Genomic DNA, 14792 nt, shown 5'->3' with positions numbered 1-14792 from the left:
CCTCCCCGTGATGTTTTTCTCACTCCTACTAGTGAATGGCCTGTTAGAAACCCTTAAAATCCGCACCAACCCGTGATGTTTTCAGAAAACTATCCTACATTGCCATTGCATGTTTTCTGACCTCCCCATGCTAATCACCCTGTGGTGCTTTTCTCCATCCTACATTGTCACTCACTGCCTATACTAATTCAGGCCCTCCAATTCACACCACCCCGTGATGTTTTTCTCACTCCTACTAGTGAATGGCCTGTTAGAAATCTTTACAATGCGCACCACCCAGCTTTTTTTTTTCAGAAAACTATCCTACATTACAATTGCATGTTTCCTGACCTCCCCATGCTGACCACCCCATGGTGCTTTTCTCCATCCTACATTGCCACTCACTGCCTATCCTAAATCAGGCCCTCATATTCAGACCACCCCGTGATGTTTTTTGCGCTCCTACTTGTGATTGGCTTGTTAGAAACCCTTACAATGCGCACCACACCGCGATGTTTTTCAGAAACCTATCCTACATTGCCACTGCATGTTTCCTGACCTCCCCATGCTGACCACACTGTGTTGCTTTTCTCCATTTATATTGCCACTCACTGCCTATCCTAATTCAGGCCCTCCGATTCACAACACCCTGTGATGTTTTTCTCACTCCTACTAGTGAATGGCCTGTTAGAAAGCCTTACAATGTGCACCACCAGAGATGTTTTTCAGAAACCTATCCTACATTGCCAATGCATGTTTCCTGACCTCCCCATGCTGACAACCCCGTGGTGCTTTTCTCCATCTTACATTGCAACTCACTGCCTATCCTAATTCAGAATATCTTATTCAAACCACCCCGTGATGTTTTTCTCACTCCTACTAGTGAATGGCCTGTTAGAAACCCTTACAATGTGCACCACCCCGCTGTTTTTTTAGAAACCTATCCTACATTGCCATTGCATGTTTCCTTACCTCCCCATGCTGAACACCCCGTGGTGCCTTTCTCCATCCTACATAGCCACTCACTGCCTATCCTAATTCAGAACATCTGATTCACACCACCCCGTGATGTTTTTCTCACTCCTACTAGTGAAAGGCCTGTTAGAAACCCTTACAATGCGCACCACCCCGCGATGTTTTTCAGAAACCTATCCTACATTGCCACTGCATGTTTCCTGACCTGTCCATGCTGACCACCCCTTGGTGCTGTTCTCCATCCTACATTGCTACTAAGTGCTTATCCTAATTCAGGCCCTCCGATTCACACCAACCCGTGGTGTTTTTCTCAATCCTACTAGTGAATGGCCTGTTAGAAATTTTTACAATGCGCACCACCCAGCTTTTTTTTCAGAAAACTATCCTACATTACCATTGCATGTTTCCTGACCTCCCCATGCTGACCACCCCTTGGTACTTTTCTCCACCCTACATTGCCAGTCACTGCCTATCCTAAATCAGGCTCTCCGATTCACACCACCCCGTGATGTTTTTTGCGCTCCTACTTGTGAATGGCTTGTTAGAAACCCTTAGAATGCGCACCACACCGCGATGTTTTTCAGAAACCTATCCTAAATAGCCATTGCATGTTTCCTGACCTCCCCATGTTGACCACACCGTGGTGCTTTTCTACATACTTCATTGCCACTCACTGCCTATCCTAATTCAGGCCCTCCGATTCACACCACTCCGTGATGATTTTGTCACTCCTGCTAGTGAATGGCCTGCTACAAACCCTTATAATGCGCACAACCCCGCGATGTTTTTCAGAAAACTATACTACATAGCCATTGCATGTTTCCTGACTTCCCCATGCTCACCAACCCGTGGTGCTTTTCTCCATCCTACATTGCCACTCACTGTCTAACTTGATTCAGGCCCTCCGATTCACACCACACCATGATGTATTTCTCACTCCTACTAGTAAATGGCCTGTTAGATACCTTTACAATGCGCCCAACCCCGCGATGTTTTTCAGAAACCGATAGTACATTGCCACTGCATGTGTCCTGACCTCCCCATGCTGACCACACCGTGGTGCTTTTCTCCATTTTATATTGGCACTCACTGCCTATCCTAATTCAAGGCCTCCGATTCACACCACCGCGTGATGTTTTTCTCACTCCTACTAGTGAATGGACTTTTAGGAACCCTTAAAATGCCCAACACCCCGTGATGTTTTTCAGAAAAGTATCCTACATTGCCAATGCATGTTTCCTGAACTCCCCATGCTGAACACCCTGTGGTGCTTTTCTCCATCCTACATTGCCACTCACTGCCTATACTTATTCAGGCCCTCAGATCCACACAACCCCCTGATGTTTTTCTCACTCCTACTAGTGAATGGCCTGTTAGAAACACTAACAATGCGCACCATCCCCGATGTTTTTCAGAAACCTACCCTATATTGCCATTACATGTTTCCTGACCTCCCCATGTTGACCAACCCGTGGTGCTTTTCTTCATTCTTCATTGCCACTCACTGCCAATCCTAATTCAGCCCCTCCGATTCACACCACAACGGGATGTTTTTCTCACTCCTACTAGTGAAGGGCCTGCTGCAAACCCTTACAATGCGCACCATCCCGCGACGTTTTTCAGAAACATTTCGTACATTGACAATGCATGTTTCCTGCCCTCCCCATGCTCACCAACTCGTGGGACTTTTCTCCATCCTACATTGCCACTCACTGTCTAACTTGATTCAGGCCCTCCAATTCACACCACACCATGATGTATTTCTCACTCGTACTAGTAAATGGTCGGTTAGAAACCCTTCCCATGCGAACTACGCCGCGATGTTTTTCAGAAACCTATCCTGCATTTACACTGCATTTTTCCTGACCTCCGCATCCTGACCGCCACATGGTGCTTTTCTCCATCCTACACTGCCACTCACTGCCTATACTAATTCCGGCCCAACGATTCACACCAACCCATGATGATTTTGTCACTCCTACTAGTGAATGGCCTGCTACAAACAGTGACAATGCGCACAACCCTGCGATGTTTTTCAGAAACCTATCCTACATTGCCATTGCATGTTTCCTGACTTCCCCATGCTCACCAACCCGTGGTGCTTTTCTTTATCCTACATTGCCACTCACTGTCTAACTTGATTCATGCCCTCCGATTCACACCACACCACGATGTATTTCTCACTCCTACTTGTGAATAGCCTGCTACAAACACTGACAATGCGCACAACCCCGCGATGTTTTTCAGAAACCTATCCTACATTGCCATTGCATGTTTCCTGACCTCCAGATGCTGACCACACCGTGGTGCTTTTCTCCATTTTATATTGGTACTCACTGCCTATCCTTATTCAGGCCCTCAGATTCACACAACCCCGTGATGTTTTTCTCACTTCTACTAGTGAATGGCCTGTTAGAAACCCTTACAATGTGCAGCACCACGCTTTTTTTTTTCAGAAACCTATCCTACATTACCACTGCATGTTTCCTGATCTCCCCATGCTGACCACCCTGTGGTGTTTTCTCCATCCTACATTGCCTCTCACTCCCTATCCTAATTCAGTGCCTCCGATTCACACCACCGCGTGATGTTGTTCTCACACCTACTAGTGAATGGCCTGTTAGAAACCCTTACAATGCGCACCACCCAATGATGCTTATCAGAAACCTATTCTCCATTGCCACTACATCTTTCCTTGCCTCCCCATGCTGACAAACCCGTGGTGGTTTTCTCCATCCTACATTGCCACTCACAGCCTATCCTAATTCAGACGCTCTGATTCACACCACCCTGTGATGTTTTTTTCACTCCTACTTGTGAATGGCCTGTTAGAAGCCTTTACAATGCGTACCACCCCGCTGTTTTCTCAGAAACCTATCCTACATTGCCACTGCATGTTTCCTGATCTCCCAATGCAGAACACCCCGGGGTGCTATTGTCCATCCTAAATTGCCACTCACTGCCAATCCTAATTCAGAACATCTGATTCACACCACCCCGTGATGTTTTTCTCACTCCTAGTAGTGAATGGCCTGTTAGAAACCCTTAAAATCCGCACCAACCCGTGATGTTTTCAGAAAACTATCCTACATTGCCATTGCATGTTTCCTGACCTCCCCATGCTGACCACCCTCTGGTGCTTTTCTCCATCCTACAGTGCCACTCACTGCCTATCCTAATTCAGGCCCTCCGATTCACACCACCCTCTGATGTTTTTCTCACTCCTACTAGTGAATGGCCTGTTAGAAATCTTTACAATGCGCACCACCCAGCTTTTTTTTCAGAAAACTATCCTACATTGCAATTGTATGTTTCCTGACCTCCCCATGCTGACCACCCCGTGGTGCTTATCTCCATCCTACATTGCCACTCACTGCCTATGCTAAATCAGGCCCTCCTATTCAGACTAACCCGTGATGTTGTTTTCGCTCCTACTTGTGAATGGGTTGTTAGAAACCCTTACAATGCGCACCACACCGCAATGTTTTTCAGAAACCTATGCTACATTGCCATTGCATTTTTCCTGACCTCCCCATGTTGACCTCCCCGTGGTGCTTTTCTACATTCTTCATTGCCACTCACTGCCTACACTAAATCAGGCCTTCCGATTCACACCACCAGGTGATGTTTTTCTCACTCCTACTAGTGAATGGCCTGGCAGAAACCCTTACAATGCGCACCACCCCGATGTTTTTTTCAGAAACCTATCCTACATTGCCACTGCATGTTTCCTGACCTCCTCATGCTGAACACCCCGTGGTGCTTTTCTCCATCCTACATTGCCACTCACTGCCTATTCTGATTCAGGCCTTCCGATTCACACCATCCCGTGATGTATTTCTCACTCCTACCAGGGAATGCCCGTTTAGATACCTATACAAGGTGCCCAACCCCGTGATATTTTTCAGAAACCTTTCCTACATTGCAACTGCATGTTTCTAGACCTCCCCATGCTGACCACACCGTGGTGCTTTTCTCCATTTTATATTGCCACTCACTGCCTACCCTAATTCAGGCCCTCCGATTCACACCACCCTATGATGTTTTTCTCACTCCTACTAGTGAATGGCCTGTTAGAAAGCCTTACAATGTGCACCACCCCGCTGTTTTTTTCAGAAACCTATCCTACATTGCCACTGCATGTTTCCTTACCTCCCCATGCTGAACACCCCGTGGGGCTTTTCTCCATCCTACATTGCCACTCACTGCCTATCCTAATTCAGAACATCTGATTCACACCACCCCGTGGTGTTTTTCTCACTCCTACTAGTGAAAGGCCTGTTAGAAACCCTTACAATGCGCACCACTCCGCGATGTTTTTCAGAAACCCATCCTACATTGCCACTGCATGTGCCCTGACCTCCCCATGATGACCACCCCGTGGTGATTTTCTCCATCCTACATTGCCACTCCCTGCCTATCCTAATTAGAACATCTGATTCACACCACCCCGTGATGTTTTTCTCACTCCTCCTACTGAATGACCTGTTAGAAACCCTTAAAATCTGCACCACTCCGCGATGTTTTTCAGAAACCTATCCTACATTGCCACTGCATGTTTCCTGACCTCCCCATGCTGACCACCCCGTGGTGCTTTTCTCCATCCTACATTGCAACTCACTGCTTTTCATAATTGAGGCTCTCTGATTCACACCAACCCGTGATGTTTTTCTCACTCCTACTAGTGAATGGCCTGTTAGAAAGCCTTACAATTCTCAGCACCCCGCGATGTTTTTCAGAAACCTATCTTACATTGCCACTGCATGTGTCCTGACCTCCCCATGATGACCATGCCGTGGTGCTTTTCTCCATCCTACATTTCCACTCACTTCCTATTCTGATTCAGGCCTTCTGATTCACACCCTCCGTTGATGTATTTCTCACTCCTACAGGGAATGGCCGGTTAGATAGCCTTACAAGGCGCACCACCCCGTGATGTTTTTCAGAAACCTTTCCTACATTGCCACTGCATGTTTCTTGACCTCCCCATGATGACCACACCGTGGTGCTTTTCTCCATTTTATATTGGCACTCACTGCCTATCCTAATTCAGGCCCTCCGATTCACACCACCCTGTGATGTTTTTCTCACTCCTACTACTGAATGCCCTGTTAGAAAGCATTACAATGCGCACCACAAGCGATGTTTTACAGAAACCTATCCCACATTGCCAATGCGTGTTTCCTGACCTCCCCATGCTGACAACCCCGTGGTGCTTTTCTCCATCCTACATTGCCACTCACTGTATTTCCTAATTCAGAACATCTGATTCAAACCACCCGGTGATGTTTTTCTCACTCCTACTAGTGAATGGCCTGTTGGAAACCCTTACAATGCGCACCACCCCGCTGTTTTTTTTTCAGAAACCTATCGTACATTACCACTGCATGTTTCTTGACATCCCCATGCTGACCACCCCTTGGTGCTTTTCTCCATCCTACATTGCCACTCACTGCCTATCCTAAATCAGGCTCTCAGATTCACACCACCCCGTGATGTTTTTTGCGCTCCTACTTGTGAATGGCTTGTTAGAAACCCTTAGAATGCGCACCACACCGCTATGTTTTTCAGAAACTTATCCTCCATTTCCATTGCATGTTTCCTGACTTCCCCATGTTGACCACACCGTGGTGCTTTTCTACATTCTTCATTGCCACTCACTGCCTATCCTAATTCAGGCCCTCCGATTCACACCACCCCTTGATGATTTTCTCATTCCTGCTAGTGAATGGCCTGCTACAAACCCTTATAATGCGCCCAACCCCGCGATGTTTTTCAGAAACCTATCCTACATTGCCATTGCATGTTTCCTGACCTCCCCATGCTCACCACCCGTGGTGCTTTTCTCCATCCTACATTGCCACTCACTGTCTAACTTGATACAGGCCCTCCGATTCACACCACACCATGATGTATTTCTCACTCCTACTAGTAAATGGCCTGTTAGACACCTTTACAATGCGCCCAACCCTGCGATGTTTTTCAGAAACCGATCCTGCATTGCCACTGCATGTGTCCTGACCTCCCCATGCTGACCACACCGTGGTGCTTTTCTCCATTTTATATTGGCACTCCCTGCCTATCCTAATTCAGGGCTTCCGATTCACACGACCGCGTGATGTTTTTCTCACTACTACTAGTGAATGGCCTTTTAGGAACCCTTAAAATTCGCACCACCCCGTGATATTTTACAGAAAAGTATCCTACATTGCCACTGCATGTTTCCTGAACTCCACATGCTGACCACCCTGTGGTGTTTTCTCCATCCTATATTGCCTCTCACTCCCTATCCTAATTCAGTGCCTCCTATTCACACCACCGCATAATGTTTTTCTCACACCTACTAGTGAATGGCCTGTTAGAAACCCTTACAATGCGCACCACCCAGCTTTTTTTTTCAGAAAACTATCCTACATTACCATTGCATGTTTCCTGACCTCCCCATGCTGACCACACCGTGGTGCTTTTCTCCATCCTACATTGCCACTCACTGCTTATCCTAAATCAGGCCCTCCTATTCAGACCACCCCGTGATGTTTTTTGCGCTCCTACTTGTGATTGGCTTGTTAGAAACCCTTACAATGCGCACCACACCGCGATGTTTTTCAGAAACCTATCCTACATTGCCACTGCATGTTTCCTGACCTCCCCATGCTGACCACACCGTGGTGCTTTTCTCCATTTTATATTGCCACTCACTGCCTATCCTAATTCAGGCCCTCCGATTCACAACACCCTGTGATGTTTTTCTCACTCCTACTAGTGAATGGCCTGTTAGAAAGCCTTACAATGTGCACCACCAGAGATGTTTTTCAGAAACCTATCCTACATTGCCACTGTATGTGTCCTGACCTCCCCATGATGACCACCCCGTGGTGCTTTTCTCCATCCTACATTGCAACTCACTGCCTATCCTAATTAGAACATCTGATTTAAACCACCCCGTGAAGTTTTTCTCAATCCTACTAGTGAATGGCCTGTTAGAAACCCTTAAAATCCGCACCACCCCGTGATGTTTTCAGAAAACTATCCTAAATTGCTATTGCATGTTTCCTGACTTCCCTATGCTGACCACCCTGTGGTGCTTTTCTCCATCCTACATTGCCACTCACTGCCTATCCTAATTCAGGCCCTCCGATTCACACCACCCCGTGATGTTTTTCTCAATCCTACTAGTGAATGGCCTGTTAGAAATTTTTACAATGCGCACCACCCAGCTTTTTTTTCAGAAAACTATCCTACATTACCATTGCATGTTTCCTGACCTCCCCATGCTGACCACCCCTTGGTACTTTTCTCCACCCTACATTGCCAGTCACTGCCTATCCTAAATCAGGCTCTCCGATTCACACCACCCCGTGATGTTTTTTGCGCTCCTACTTGTGAATGGCTTGTTAGAAACCCTTAGAATGCGCACCACACCGCGATGTTTTTCAGAAAGCTATCCTAAATAGCCATTGCATGTTTCCTGACCTCCCCATGTTGACCACACCGTGGTGCTTTTCTACATACTTCATTGCCACTCACTGCCTATCCTAATTCAGGCCCTCCGATTCACACCACTCCGTGATGATTTTGTCACTCCTGCTAGTGAATGGCCTTTTAGGAACCCTTAAAATGCCCAACACCCCGTGATGTTTTTCAGAAAAGTATCCTACATTGCCAATGCATGTTTCCTGAACTCCCCATGCTGAACACCCTGTGGTGCTTTTCTCCATCCTACATTGCCACTCACTGCCTATACTTATTCAGGCCCTCAGATTCACACAACCCCGTGATGTTTTTCTCACTCCTACTAGTGAATGGCCTGTTAGAAACCCTTACAATGTGCACCACCACGCTTTTTTTTTCAGAAACCTATCCTACATTACCATTGCATGTTTCCTGACCTCCCCATGCTGACCACCCTGTGGTGTTTTCTCCATCCTACATTGCCTCTCACTCCCTATCCTAATTCAGTGCCTCCGATTCAAACCACCACGTGATGTTGTTCTCACACCTACTAGTGAATGGTCTGCTAGAAACCCTTACAATGCACACCACCCAATGATGCTTATCAGAAACCTATTCTCCATTGCCACTACATCTTTCCTTGCCTCCCCATGCTGACAAACCCGTGGTGCTTTTCTCCATCCTACACTGCCACTCACAGCCTATCCTAATTCAGACATTCTGATTCACACCACCCTGTGATGTTTTTTTCACTCCTGCTTGTGAATGGCCTATTAGAAAACCTTACAATGCGTACCACCCCGCTGTTTTTATCAGAAACCTATCCTACATTGCCACTGCATGTTTCCTAAACCCATGCTGAGCACCCCATGGTGCTGTTCTCCATCCTACATTGCCACTCACTGCCAATCCTAATTCAGAACATCTGATTCACACCTCCCCGTGATGTTTTTCTCACTCCTACTAGTGAATGGCCTGTTAGAAACCCTTAAAATCCGCACCAACCCGTGATGTTTTCAGAAAACTATCCTACATTGCCATTGCATGTTTCCTGACCTCCCCATGCTGACCACCCTGTGGTGCTTTTCTCCATCCTACATTGTCACTCACTGCCTATACTAATTCAGGCCCTCCGATTCACACCACCCCGTGATGTTTTTCTCACTCCTACTAGTGAATGGCCTGTTAGAAATCTTTACAATGCGCACCACCCAGCTTTTTTTTTTCAGAAAACTATCCTACATTACAATTGCATGTTTCCTGACCTCCCCATGCTGACCACCCCATGGTGCTTTTCTCCATCCTAAATTGCCACTCACTGCCTATCCTAAATCAGGCCCTCATATTCAGACCACCCCGTGATGTTTTTTGCGCTCCTACTTGTGATTGGCTTGTTAGAAACCCTTACAATGCGCACCACACCGCGATGTTTTTCAGAATCCTATCCTACATTGCCACTGCATGTTTCCTGACCTCCCCATGCTGACCACACCGTGGTGCTTTTCTCCATTTTATATTGCCACTCACTGCCTATCGTAATTCAGGCCCTCCGATTCACAACACCCTGTGATGTTTTTCTCACTCCTACTAGTGAATGGCCTGTTAGAAAGCCTTACAATGTGCACCACCAGAGATGTTTTTCAGAAACCTATCCTACATTGCCAATGCATGTTTCCTGACCTCCCCATGCTTACAACCCCGTGGTGCTTTTCTCCATCTTACATTGCCACTCACTGCCTATCCTAATTCAGAACATCTGATTCAAACCATGCCGTGATGCTTTTCTCACTCCTACTAGTGAATGGCCTGTTAGAAACCCTTACAATGTGCACCACCCCGCTGTTTTTTTAGAAACCTATCCTACATTGCCACTGCATGTTTCCTGACCTCCCCATGCTGAACACCCCGTGGTGCCTTTCTCCAACCTACATAGCCACTCACTGCCTATCCTAATTCAGAACATCTGATTCACACCACCCCGTGATGTTTTTCTCACTCCTACTAGTGAATGGCCTGTTAGAAACCCTTAAAATCCGCACCAACCCGTGATGTTTTCAGAAAACTATCCTACATTACAATTGCATGTTTCCTGACCTCCCCATGCTGACAACCCCGTGGTGCTTTTCTCCATCTTACATTGCCACTCACTGCCTATCCTAATTCAGAACATCTGATTCAAACCACCCCGTGATGTTTTTCTCACTCCTACTAGTGAAAGGCCGGTTAGAAACCCTTACAATGCGCACCACCCCGCGATGTTTTTCAGAAACGTATCCTACATTGCCACTGCATGTGTCCTGACCTCCCCATGATGACCACCCCGTGGTGCTTTTCTCCATCCTACATTGCCACTCCCTGCCTATCCTAATTAGAACATCTGATTCACACCACCCCGTGATGTTTTTCTCACTCCTACTAGTGAATGGCCTGTTAGAAACCTTTAAAATCTGCACCACCCCATGATGTTTTCAGAAAAAATATCCTACATTGCCACTGCATGTTTCCTGACCTCCCCATGCTGACCAACCCATGGGGCTTTTCTCCATCCTACATTGCCACTCACTGTCTAACTTTATTCAGGCCCTCCAATTCACACCACACCATGATGTATTTCTCACTCCTGAGAAATACATGGCCGGTTGGAAACCCTTCCCATGCGCACAACGCCACGATGTTTTTCAGAAACCATGCTCACCAACCCGTGGTGCTTTTCTCCTTCCTACATTACCACTCATTGTCTAACTTGATTCATGCCCTCCGATTCACATCACACCAGGATGTATTTCTCACTCCTACTAGTGAATGCCCTGCTACAAACACTGACAATGAGCAAAACCCCGCGATGTTTTTCAGAAACCTATCCTACATTGCCACTGCATGTTTCCTGACCTCCCCATGCTGACCAACCCGTGGTGATTTTCTCCATCCTATATTGCCACTCACTGCTTTGCATAATTCAGGCCCTCTGATTCACACCACCCCGTGATGTTTTTCTCACTCCTACTAGTGAATGGCCTGTTAGAAAGCCTTACAATTGTCACCACCCCGCGATGTATTTCAGAAACCGATCCTGCATTGCCACTGCATGTTTCCTGACCTCCCCATGCTGACCACACCGTGGTGTTTTCTCCAGGTTATGTTGCCACTCACTGCCTATCCTAATTCAGGCCCACCGATTCACAATACCTCGTGATGTTTTTCTCACTCCTATTAATGAATGGCCTGTTAGAAACCCTTACAATGCGCACCATCCCGCGATGTTTTTCAGAAACCTATCCTACATTGCCACTGTATGTGTCCTGACCTCCCCATGATGACCACCCCGTGGTGCTTTTCTCCATCCTACATTGCCACTCACTGCCTATCCTAATTAGAACATCTGATTCAAACCACCCCATGATGTTTTTCTCAATCCTACTAGTGAATGGCCTGTTAGAAACCCTTAAAATCCGCACCACCCCGTGATGTTTTCAGAAAACTATCCTAAATTGCTATTGCATGTTTCCTGACTTCCCTATGCTGACCACCCTGTGGTGCTTTTCTCCATCCTACATTGCCACTCACTGCCTATCCTAATTCAGGCCCTCCGATTCACACAACCCCGTGATGTTTTTCTCAATCCTACTAGTGAATGGCCTGTTAGAAATTTTTACAATGCGCATCACCCAGCTTTTTTTTCAGAAAACTATCCTACATTACCATTGCATGTTTCCTGACCTCCCCATGCTGACCACCCCTTGGTACTTTTCTCCACCTTACATTGCCACTCACTGCCTATCCTAAATCAGGCTCTCCGATTCACACCACCCCGTGATGTTTTTTGCGCTCCTACTTGTGAATGGCTTGTTAGAAACCCTTAGAATGCGCACCACACCGCGATGTTTTTCAGAAACCTATCCTAAATTGCCATTGCATGTTTCCTGACCTCCCCATGTTGACCACACCGTGGTGCTTTTCTACATACTTCATTGCCACTCACTGTCTAACTTGATTCAGGCCCTCCGATTCACACCACACCATGATGTATTTCTCACTCCTACTAGTAAATGGCCTGTTAGATACCTTTACAATGCGACCAACCCCGCGATGTTTTTCAGAAACCGATCCTGCATTGCCACTGCATGTGTCCTGACCTCCCCATGCTGACCACACCGTGGTGCTTTTCTCCATTTTATATTGGCACTCACTGCCTATCCTAATTCAAGGCCTCCTATTCACACCACCGCGTGATGTTTTTCTCACTCCTACTAGTGAATGGCCTTTTAGGAACCCTTAAAATGCCCAACACCCCGTGATGTTTTTCAGAAAAGTATCCTACCTTGCCAATGCATGTTTCCTGAACTCCCCATGCTGACCTCCCTGTGGTGCTTTTCTCCATCGTACATTGCCACTCACTGCCTATACTTATTCAGGCCCTCAGATTCACACAACTCCGTGATGTTTTTCTCACTCCTACTAGTGAATGGCCTGTTAGAAACCCTTACAATGTGCACCACTGTCGATGTCCGCTCCCGGCCGGCAGGAAGGACACACGACAAAGTCTGGTAGTGGACAACCTTTTCTTTTTATTTTCCTTCTCCGTACAGCCTGCCCTGGGTTCTCCCAGCTGAAGCCTCCTCTGGTCCGCTCCCCGCGGCTCCTTTTGTGCTTCAGTCTGCCCCAAAGCCTCTACCGGTCCGCTCTCCGTGACTCCTTTTTGGGCTTCTACTTCTGGGCTTCTACCTGGCTTCTACTTCCGCCCAGGGGTGGCACCGGTATATATACGGGTACAGTGTCCAATCATGTTAAAGTGAGCAAGGCAAGCTGATTGGCTAACATCATCAGTTGCCAGGCAGACTATATTGTTGAGCGGGTTGTTTACGCGGTAAGCAGGAAACTAACATATTCGATGGGAGGGGTAATCTACCTCAGGCTTTGCTCTTTACCACAGGCCGCACGTCCGCCGCGCAAGGCAAGCTATCACAGACGCGGCTCCCAACACACCACCACGCTTTTTTTTTCAGAAACCTATCATACATTACCATTGCATGTTTCCTGACCTCCCCATGCTGACCACCCTGTGGTGCTTTTCTCCATCCTAGATTGCCACTCACTGCCTATCCTAATTCAGGCCCTCCGATTCACACAACCCCGTGATGTTTTTCTCACTTCTACTAGTGAATAGCCTGTTAGAAATCTTTACAATGCGCAACACGCAGCTTTTTTTTTTTTTTTTCAGAAAACTATCGTACATTACCATTGCATGTTTCCTGACCTCCCCGTGCTGATCACGCTGTGGTGCTTTTCTCCATCCTACATTGCCACTCACTGCCTATCCTAATTCAGGCCCTCCGATTCTCACCACCCCGTGATGATTTTGTCACTCTTACTAGTGAATGGCCTGCTACAAACACTTATAATGTGCACAACCCAGCGATGTTTTTCAGAAACCTATCCTACTTTGCCATTGCATGTTTCCTGACCTCCCCATGCTCACCAACCCGTGGTGCTTTTCTCCATCCTACATTGCCATTCACTGTCTAACTTGATTCAGGCCCTCCGATTCACACCACAAAAAGATGTATTTCTCACTCCTACTAGTAAATGGCCTGTTAGATACCTTTACAATGCGCCCAACCTCGCGATGTTTTTCAGAAACCGATCCTGCATTGCCACTGCATGTTTCCTGACCTCTCCATACTGACGACACCATGATGCTTTACTCCATCCTACATTGCCACTCACTTCTTGTCCTAATAGAGGGCCTCCGTTTCACACCACCACGTGATGCTTTTCTCACTCCTACTAGTGAATGGCCTGTTAGAAAGCCTTACAATGGGCACCACCATGTGATCTTTTTCAGAAAACTATCCTAATTTGCCACTGCATGTTTCCTGACGTCCTCATACTGACAACAATGTGGTGGTTTTCTCCATCCTACATTGCCACTCACTGCCTATCCTAAATCAGGCCCTCCGATTCACACCACCCCGTGATATTTTTCTCACTCTTACTAGTGAATGGCCTGTTATAAACCCTTACAATGCGCACCACCCCGATGTTTTTTTCAGAAACCTATCCTACATTGCCACTACATGTTTCCTGACCTCCCCATGCTGACCAACCCGTGGTGATTTTCTCCATTCTACATTGCCACTCACTGCTTTTCATAATTCAGGCCATCTGATTCACACCACCGCGTGATGTTTTTCTCACTAATACTAGTGAATGGCCTGTTAGAAAGCCTTACAATTCTCACCACCCCGCGATGTTTTTCAGAAACCTATCCTATATTGCCACTGCATGTGTCCTGACCTCCCCATGAAGACCATGCCGTGGTGCTTTTCTCCATCCTACAATGCCACGCACTGCCTATCGTGATTCAGGCCTTCCGATTCACACCCTCC

This window comes from Cavia porcellus, unplaced genomic scaffold (assembly GCF_034190915.1).
Source record: "Cavia porcellus strain 051 isolate PalLab524CR breed Dunkin Hartley unplaced genomic scaffold, mCavPor4.1 scaffold_43, whole genome shotgun sequence".
Lineage (NCBI taxonomy): Eukaryota > Metazoa > Chordata > Mammalia > Rodentia > Caviidae > Cavia > Cavia porcellus.
Note: the sequence above shows the minus strand (reverse complement) of the source record.